Source organism: Oncorhynchus mykiss, chromosome 4, assembly GCF_057628025.1.
Source record: "Oncorhynchus mykiss isolate SJ-2025 chromosome 4, ASM5762802v1, whole genome shotgun sequence".
NCBI lineage: Eukaryota > Metazoa > Chordata > Actinopteri > Salmoniformes > Salmonidae > Oncorhynchus > Oncorhynchus mykiss.
The window spans coordinates 93,585,001-93,593,642 of NC_143025.1; the positions used below are offsets into that span (position 1 = coordinate 93,585,001).

General features: G+C 41.8%; 1 protein-coding gene across 1 annotated transcript in view; it reads left to right on the forward strand.

Annotated features, from left to right (window-relative positions):
* Positions 1 to 7,711, forward strand: part of ppp1r14c (protein phosphatase 1, regulatory (inhibitor) subunit 14C) — a 36,244-nt gene extending 28,533 nt beyond the window's left edge. The window contains exon 4 of the mRNA XM_036976422.2: positions 1 to 7,711. This exon is cut by the window's left edge and continues 1,418 nt beyond it. The gene's annotated coding sequence lies outside the window, so the exon portion shown is untranslated.
* The last annotated feature ends 931 nt before the right edge of the window (positions 7,712 to 8,642 follow it).

An 8,642-nucleotide genomic window follows, 5' to 3' on the forward strand; every position in this document is an offset into this window, starting at 1 on the left:
GGGTTTGGCCCAGCATCGTCCGGGTTAGGGGAGGGTTTGGCACATCATCGTCCGGGTTAGGGGAGGGTTTGGCCGGCCGGGATTTCCTTGGCCCATCAGGCTCTAGCTACTCCATGTTGCTTCGGTCATCAGTTGGTGTTTCCTCCAACACGTTGGTGCTTCAACACAATGCCACAGATGTCTCAAGTTTTGAGGGAGCGTGCAATTGACGTGCTGACTGCAGGAATGTCCACCAGAGCTGTGGCAGATAATTGAATGTGCATTTCTCTACCATAAGCCGTGTTCAATGCAGTTTTAGAGAATTTGACTGTACGTCCAACCGGCCTCACAAACGTAGACCACGTGTAACCACGCCAGCCCAGGACCTCCACATCCGGCTTCTTCACCTGAGGGATCATCTGAGACCAGCCACTCGGACAGCTGATGAAACTGGGTTTGCACAACCGAAGAATTTCTGCACAAACTATCAGAAACCTTCTCAGGGAAGCTCATCTATGTGCTCGTTGTCCTCACCAGGGTCTTGACCTGACTGCAGTTCGGCGTCGTAATCGACTTCAGTGGGCAAATGCTCACCTTCGATGGCCACTGGCACGCTGGAGAAGTGTGCTCTTCACAGAGGAATCCCTGTTTCAACTGTACCGGGCAGATGTCAGAGAGCTTGTATGGCGTTGTGTGGGCCATGGTGACAGTGGGGTTATGGTATGGGCAGGCATAAGTTACGGACAACGAACACAATTTAAATTTTATCGGTGGCAATTTAAGTACACAGAGATACCGTGACGAGATCCTGAGGCCCATTGTTGTGCCATTCATCTGCTGCCATCACCTCATGTTTCAGCATGATAATGCACGGCCCCATGTCACAAGGATCTGTACACAATTCCTGGAAGCTGAAAATGTCTCAGTTCTTCCATGGCCTGCGTACTCACCAGACATGTCACCCATTGAGCATGTTTGGGATGCTCTGGATCAAAGTGTACGACAGCGTTTTCCAGTTCCCTCCAATATCCAGCAACTTTACACGCCATTGAAGAGGAGCGGGACAACATTCCACAATCAACAGCCTGATCAACTCTATGCCAAGGTGATGTGTCGTGCTGCATGAGGCAAATGGTAATCAGACCAGATACTGACTGGAACTGAGCCACGACCCTACCTTTTTTTTAAAGGTATCTATGACCAACAGCTACATATCTGTATTCCAAAATTAGGGGCTAATTTATTTTTAAATTGACTGAAATCTTTTAATTTGTTGCGTTTATATTTTTGTACAGTATATTTACATCATTTCTGTTCAGTATATTTACATCATTTCTGTTCAGTATATTTACAATATTACTTAGCCACATCCCCAATTGTTTTAATTAGGATTTATTGACATAGCTTAGGGAGCTGGATTTATTGACATAGCTTAGGGAGCTTGATTTATTGACATAGTTTAGGGAGCTTGATTTATTGACATAGCTTCGGGAGCTGGATTTATTGACGTAGCTTAGGGAGCTTGATTTATTGACATAGCTTAGGGAGCTGGATTTATTGACGTAGCTTAGGGAGCTGGATTTATTGACGTAGTTTAGGAGCTGGATTTTTTGACGTAGCTCAGGGAGCTTGATTTATTGACGTAACTTAGGGAGCTGGATTTATTGATGTAGCTTAGGGAGCTGGATTTATTGACGTAGCTTAGGGGGCTGGATATATTGACATGGCTTAGGGAGCTGGATTTATTGGGAGCTGGATTTATTGACATAGCTTAGGGAGCTGGATTTATTGACATAGTTTAGGGAGTTGGATTTATTGACATAGCTTAGGGAGCTGGATTTATTGACATAGTTTAGGGAGCTGGATTTATTTACATAGCTTCGGGAGCTGGATTTATTGACGTAGCTTAGGGAGCTTGATTTATTGACGTAACTTAGGGGGCTGGATTTATTGATGTAGCTTAGGGAGCTTGATTTTTTGACGTAGCTCAGGGAGCTTGATTTATTGACGTTGCTTAGGGAGCTTGATTTATTGACGTAGCTTAGGGAGCCGGATTTATTGACATAGCTTAGGGAGATAGATTTATTGACATAGCTTAGGGAGCTAGATTTATTGACATGGCTTAGGGAGCTAGATTCATTGACATAGCTTCGGGAGCTTGATTTTTTGACGTAGCTTAAGGAGCTTTATTCATTGATGTAACTTAGGGAGCTGGATTTATTGATGTAGCTTAGGGAGCTGGATTTATTGACGTAGCTTAGGGGGCTGGATTTATTGACAGTTTAGGGAGCTGGATTTATTGACATGGCTTAGGGAGTTGGATTTATTGGGAGCTGGATTTATTGACATAGTTTATGGAGCTGGATTTATTGACAGTTTAGGGAGCTGTATTTATTGACATAGCTTAGGGATCTGGATTTATTGGGAGCTGGATTTATTGACATAGTTTAGGGAGCTGGATTTATTGACATAGTTTAGGGAGCTGGATTTATTGACAGTTTAGGGAGCTGGATTTATTGACAGTTTAGGCAGCTGGATTTATTGACATAGCTTAGGGAGCTGGATTTATTGACGTAGCTTATGGTGCTGGATTTATTGGGAGCTGGATTTATTGACATAGTTTAGGGAGCTGGATTTATTGACATAGTTTATGGAGCTGGATTTATTGACAGTTTAGGGAGCTGGATTTATTGACATAGTTTATGGAGCTGGATTTATTGGAAGCTGGATTTATTGACATAGTTTAGGGAGCTGGATTTATTGACATAGTTTAGGGAGCTGGATTTATTGACAGTTTAGGGAGCTGGATTTATTGACAGTATAGGGAGCTGGATTTATTGACATAGCTTAGGGAGCTGGATTTATTGACATAGCTTATGGAGCTGGATTTATTGGGAGCTGGATTTATTGACATAGTTTAGGGAGCTGTATTTATTGACATAGTTTATGGAGCTGGATTTATTGACAGTTTAGGGAGCTGGATTTATTGACATAATTTATGGAGCTGGATTTATTGACAGTTTAGGGAGCTGTATTTATTGACATAGCTTAGGGATCTGGATTTATTGGGAGCTGGATTTATTGACATAGTTTAGGGAGCTGGATTTATTGACATAGTTTAGGGAGCTGGATTTATTGACAGTTTAGGGAGCTGGATTTATTGAGTTTAGGGAGCTGGATTTATTGACATAGCTTAGGGAGCTGGATTTATTGACGTAGCTTATGGAGCTGGATTTATTGGGAGCTGGATTTATTGACATAGTTTAGGGAGCTGGATTTATTGACATAGTTTATGGAGCTGGATTTATTGACAGTTTAGGGAGCTGGATTTATTGACATAGTTTATGGAGCTGTATTTATTGACAGTTTAGGGAGCTGTATTTATTGACATAGCTTAGGGATCTGGATTTATTGGGAGCTGGATTTATTGACATAGCTTAGGGATCTGGATTTATTGGGAGCTGGATTTATTGACATAGTTTAGGGAGCTGTATTTATTGACATAGCTTAGGGATCTGGATTTATTGGGAGCTTGATTTATTGACATAGCTTAGGGATCTGGATTTATTGGGAGCTGTATTTATTGACATAGTTTAGGGAGCTGTATTTATTGACATAGCTTAGGGATCTGGATTTATTGGGAGCTGGATTTATTGACATAGTTTAGGGAGCTGGATTTATTGACATAGTTTAGGGATAAAACACAATACTTTATAGCCTTTAACCTTTATTTTACTAGGCAAGTCACGTAACCAATGTGATATTTTATTATGAAACCATTATGATGTTTCCTTGATGTGACAATATGATGTTTCCTTGATGTGACATTATGATGTTTCCTTGATGTGACAATATGATGTTTCCTTGATGTGACATTATGATGTTTCCTTGATGTGACATTATGATGTTTCCTTGATGTGACATTATGATGTTTCCTTGATGTGACATTATGATGTTTCCTTGATGTGACAATATGATGTTTCCTTGATGTGACATTATGATGTTTCCTTGATGTGACATTATGATGTTTCCTTGATGTGACATTATGATGTTTCCTTGATGTGACATTATGATGTTTCCTTGATGTGACATTATGATGTTTCCTTGATGTGACAATATGATGTTTCCTTGATGTGACATTATGATGTTTCTTTGCAATACTGTAATATTATGACATCCTGTTATGGTTCTCGTCAGGTCATCCACAGGGGGAATCTTTCTGGGGTGTATTCACTAGGAACCAAACAGAAGCAAACCAAACGGGAGGGACTTATCTGAATTTGTCCAATAGAAACTCTCATTTTTCGTTGCAAACCGTCTTCCATTGTCAAAACGTTTTGCAACAGTGACTAATGAATACACCACTGGTCTTCAGTCTGAATCCCCACTATCCTATCCCCTGCAACATCTACAGATCTACAGGGACTGAATAGGTATAAGCAATGTGGCAGTAGTTTCTCTATGTCCATAGAAAGGCTATTGAAGCCATCACCATGTTGCTGATGTATACCTACCTATCCAATTCTCTTCAGATCTGCAGAAACAGAAGGAGTAGTGAGTTTAGGAGGTTTCCAGAACACACTAGATTTCTGAAGAGTAAAAAGCCATTCACCCTCTGCTCCAGGACTGTCCTCACTGACGCTAGGCCTGATGGGTAATGTAGTTATTCGTGTTGAATGGACTACAAATACCTGTATGATTGACGGTCTTGAGCTGGTCACGTCACACAACGTCCGCTGGTTTCTCCTCAGCCATTTCCTGTTGACAGTTAATTGTAATTTCATGTTGATAGTCAATGATGTCACTTCCTGTTGATAGTTAATTGGCGTAACAACATAACATCGCTGCTTTACAGTATGTGGCAAGCACAAGTACAACACTGTCAGAACTCTGAAATGACATTTTAAATGCCTGGTTCACTCACCTCGGTACAGGGGTCATAGGTCATGTGATGTCAAACATATAGAGGCATCATCTGTGTGACAGAATATAACCTTAGGAGAGACCCCTCTTCCTTTTCGACGCTGAACCTTAGGAGAGACTCCTCTTCCTTGAGACGCTGAACCTTAGGAGAGACCCTCTCTTCCACGAGACGCTGAACCTTAGGAGAGACTCCTCTTCCATGAGACGCTGAACCTTAGGAGAGACCCCTCTTCCATGAGACGCTGAACCTTAGGAGAGACCCCTCTTCCACGAGACGCTGAACCTTAGGAGAGACCCCTCTTCCATGAGACGCTGAACCTTAGGAGAGACCCCTCTTCCACGAGACGCTGAACCTTAGGAGAGACCCCTCTTCCATGAGACGCTGAACCTTAGGAGAGACCCCTCTTCCATGAGACGCTGAACCTTAGGAGAGACCCCTCTTCCATGAGACGCTGAACCTTAGGAGAGACCCCTCTTAGGCACGGTTACATTCTTCTATTAATATAGGAATAAGTTGTTATTTATACTTTTTATGTGAAATAACCTCAGCCTCTTTCTATAGTGGAGGATTTTAATGATATTTATTGTAGATATATCCTCTTCTTCTGTAATGCCAACTAGACTCAGAACCCCTCAGTCCGCTCCGATACAATCCCTATGCTGTAGTAGGGCGGGGCCACGGCCCATTTCAGTTTAGATGATCCCTGAAGGGTCTGACTTGAAATGGAACTGGTCCCCTGCTCTGTGCTAGAGCTACAGCTGCCAAAGACAAAAGCGTTGTTAGTGAACTTCCTCTAGTGAAGTCTAAAGCAGGACAGTGAACTTCCTCTAGTGAAGATTAAAGCAGGACAGTGAACTTCCTCTAGTGAAGACTAAAGCAGGACAGTGAACTTCCTCTAGTGAAGACTAAAGCAGGACAACGTTAGTGAACTTCCTCTAGTGAAGACTAAAGCAGGACAACTTTAGTGAACTTCCTCTAGTGAAGTCTAAAGCAGGACAACGTTAGTGAACTTCCTCTAGTGAAGACTAAAGCAGGACAACGTTAGTGAACTTCCTCTAGTGAAGACTAAAGCAGGACAACGTTAGTGAACTTCCTCTAGTGAAGACTAAAGCAGGACAACGTTAGTGAACTTCCTCTAGTGAAGACTAAAGCAGGACAACGTTAGTGAACTTCCTCTAGTGAAGACTAAAGCAGGACAACGTTAGTGAACTTCCTCTAGTGAAGACTAAAGCAGGACAACGTTAGTGAACTTCCTCTAGTGAAGACTAAAGCAGGACAACGTTAGTGAACTTCCTCTAGTGAAGACTAAAGCAGGACAGCGTTAGTGAACTTCCTCTAGTGAAGACTAAAGCAGGACCATTTATCATCGTTACTGATCTTACTCTATGACTCTAAACCAGGAGTTCCCAAACTGTTTGGGCCGCGACCTCACCATGTAAAAACAAGGGATGTAAATCAACGGCCAATGACAGTCTATTACAAATCTGTCTGACAGTACTTTTGACATTATTTCAATCTGAAGGAGGTGTGGTTTGAAGGGACTGAAATGCGTCAGAAACATATTGGGAAGTTCACAAGATCACCAGGCTATTAGTTCTCCCCAGTCTGATTTAGTTCCCCCCAGTCTGATTTAGTTCCCCCCAGTCTGATTTAGTTCCCCCCCAGTCTGATTTAGTTCCCTCCAGTCTGATTTAGTTCCCCCCAGTCTGATTTAGTTCCCCCAGTCTGATTTAGTTCCCCCAGTCTGATTTGGTTCCCCCCAGTCTGATTTAGTTCCCCCAGTCTGATTTGGTTCCCCCCAGTCTGATTTAGTTCCCCCAGTCTGATTTAGTTCCCCCAGTCTGATTTAGTGCCTGGTCTTATCCACTCTGTTCTAGTCAGTCCTGCACAGCTTGTGGGAATTGTAGAAGGAAACAGAACAGACACATCTGTGTTCCTATCTTTCAGTGATAGGGTGATGTAACCCTGCTTCTATGAACCAAGTGTAAGTTTCGTGACCCCCATTTTCAAATCAGGCAACCCCCATTTTCAAATCAGGCGACCCCACAGGGGGTCGCGACCCCCTAGTTTGGTAAATGTTGCTGTAGACCTTTTAGTGTTGAAAACCTTGTGACGATCACATAATAACTTCCTGAGAAAACCAGGAAGTAGTCTGGTGCTGTTTTCATTCATCTTCTTCTCGTTTGGTTTGGTGATCGGTTCTAGTGTCGATTGATGACGGGGCTTTGTGAGGTGTGAAGTCAGCCAGGATTAGGACGGATGTTTTAGGGCATCTAAATAGTCAAGACATCTCTCCTCTCCTCCATCCATCATCCAAGTGATCTGGACAGGTGCAAGCTAAGTAAAGCCATTTTGTTTTCACTTAAGTCTGTGTTCTCAGATCAGTTCAGATGAAGATAAGGAGAGGAGACTAGGAGAGGAAGCCACAACAGCCTAAGTAGATGCACCCTTGGTCTCCTGGCGTTTGTCTTTAGGATACCTGTGGGTTTCTCTCTTTCAGCAAACTGTTCGTTCAGGGCTGTAGGCTAACAATGTACATTATTTTGGTACTTCCATGATTGCCTGAAGAAGTATTTTGGGATGTGGTGGTGGTCTGTCGGTAGAGCTTTGTGTTCATGTTTTACGAGCATGATCCGGGACACGTTTTATTGATCCAGAATCGTTTTATTGATCCCTTCTTTATTTATTTTATATAACCTTATTATTGAAGATTATACTACAGGCATGTTGTTTTGTGTACATCCAAGCGTCTTTGTTTGTTTTAAACGGTAATGTGCTGCGTTACAATAAACAGACTGTTTGACATGACAGTGTTCCTGAAGTTATTTACCACAGATATGAGGAATACTGAATCACTGCTTCGTTTCATTATTACCGACAGCGTGATGATGATGATGATGTTGATGATGATCGGAGTCCGTCTGACCTCACTGTGTCCTGTCACTGTCCAGAGGAGTCTGTAGTGTATAGTGTAGTATATAGTCTAGTCTATAGTGTAGTGTATAGTCTCTGGTCTAGTCTATAGTCCAGTCTCTAGTCTATAGTACAGTCTATAGTGTAGTCTATAGTGTAGTCTAGTCTATAGTGTAGTGTATAGTCTCTGGTCTAGTCTATAGTCCAGTCTCTAGTCTATAGTATACTCTATATTCTAGTCTATAGTGTAGTCTATAGTGTAGTCTAGTCTATAGTGTAGTGTATAGTCTATAGTATAGTCTATAGTCTAGTCTATAGTGTAGTCTATAGTCTAGTCTATAGTGTAGTGTATAGTCTCTGGTCTAGTCTATAGTCTAGTCTATAGTGTAGTCTATAGTGTAGTCTATAGTCTAGTCTATAGTCTCTGGTCTAGTCTATAGTTTTTCTGTAGTCTATAGTGCAGTCTCTAGTCTATAGTCCGGTCTCTAGTCTATAGTCTAGACTATAGTACAGTCTATAGTCTAGTCTATAGTGTAGTCTATAGTCTCTGGTCTAGTCTATAGTCTAGGCTATAGTACAGTCTATAGTGTAGTCTATAGTCTAGTCTATAGTGTAGTCTATAGTCTCTGGTCTAGTCTATAGTCTAGGCTATAGTCTATAGTTTTTCTGTAGTCTATAGTCCAGTCTATAGTCTAGTCTCTAGTCTATAGTATAGTCTAGTCTATAGTGTAGTCTATGGTCTACAGTGTAGTCTATCGTGTAGTATACAGTCTATAGTGTAGTCTATAGTCTATAGTGCAGTCTATAGTGTAGTCTATCGTCTATA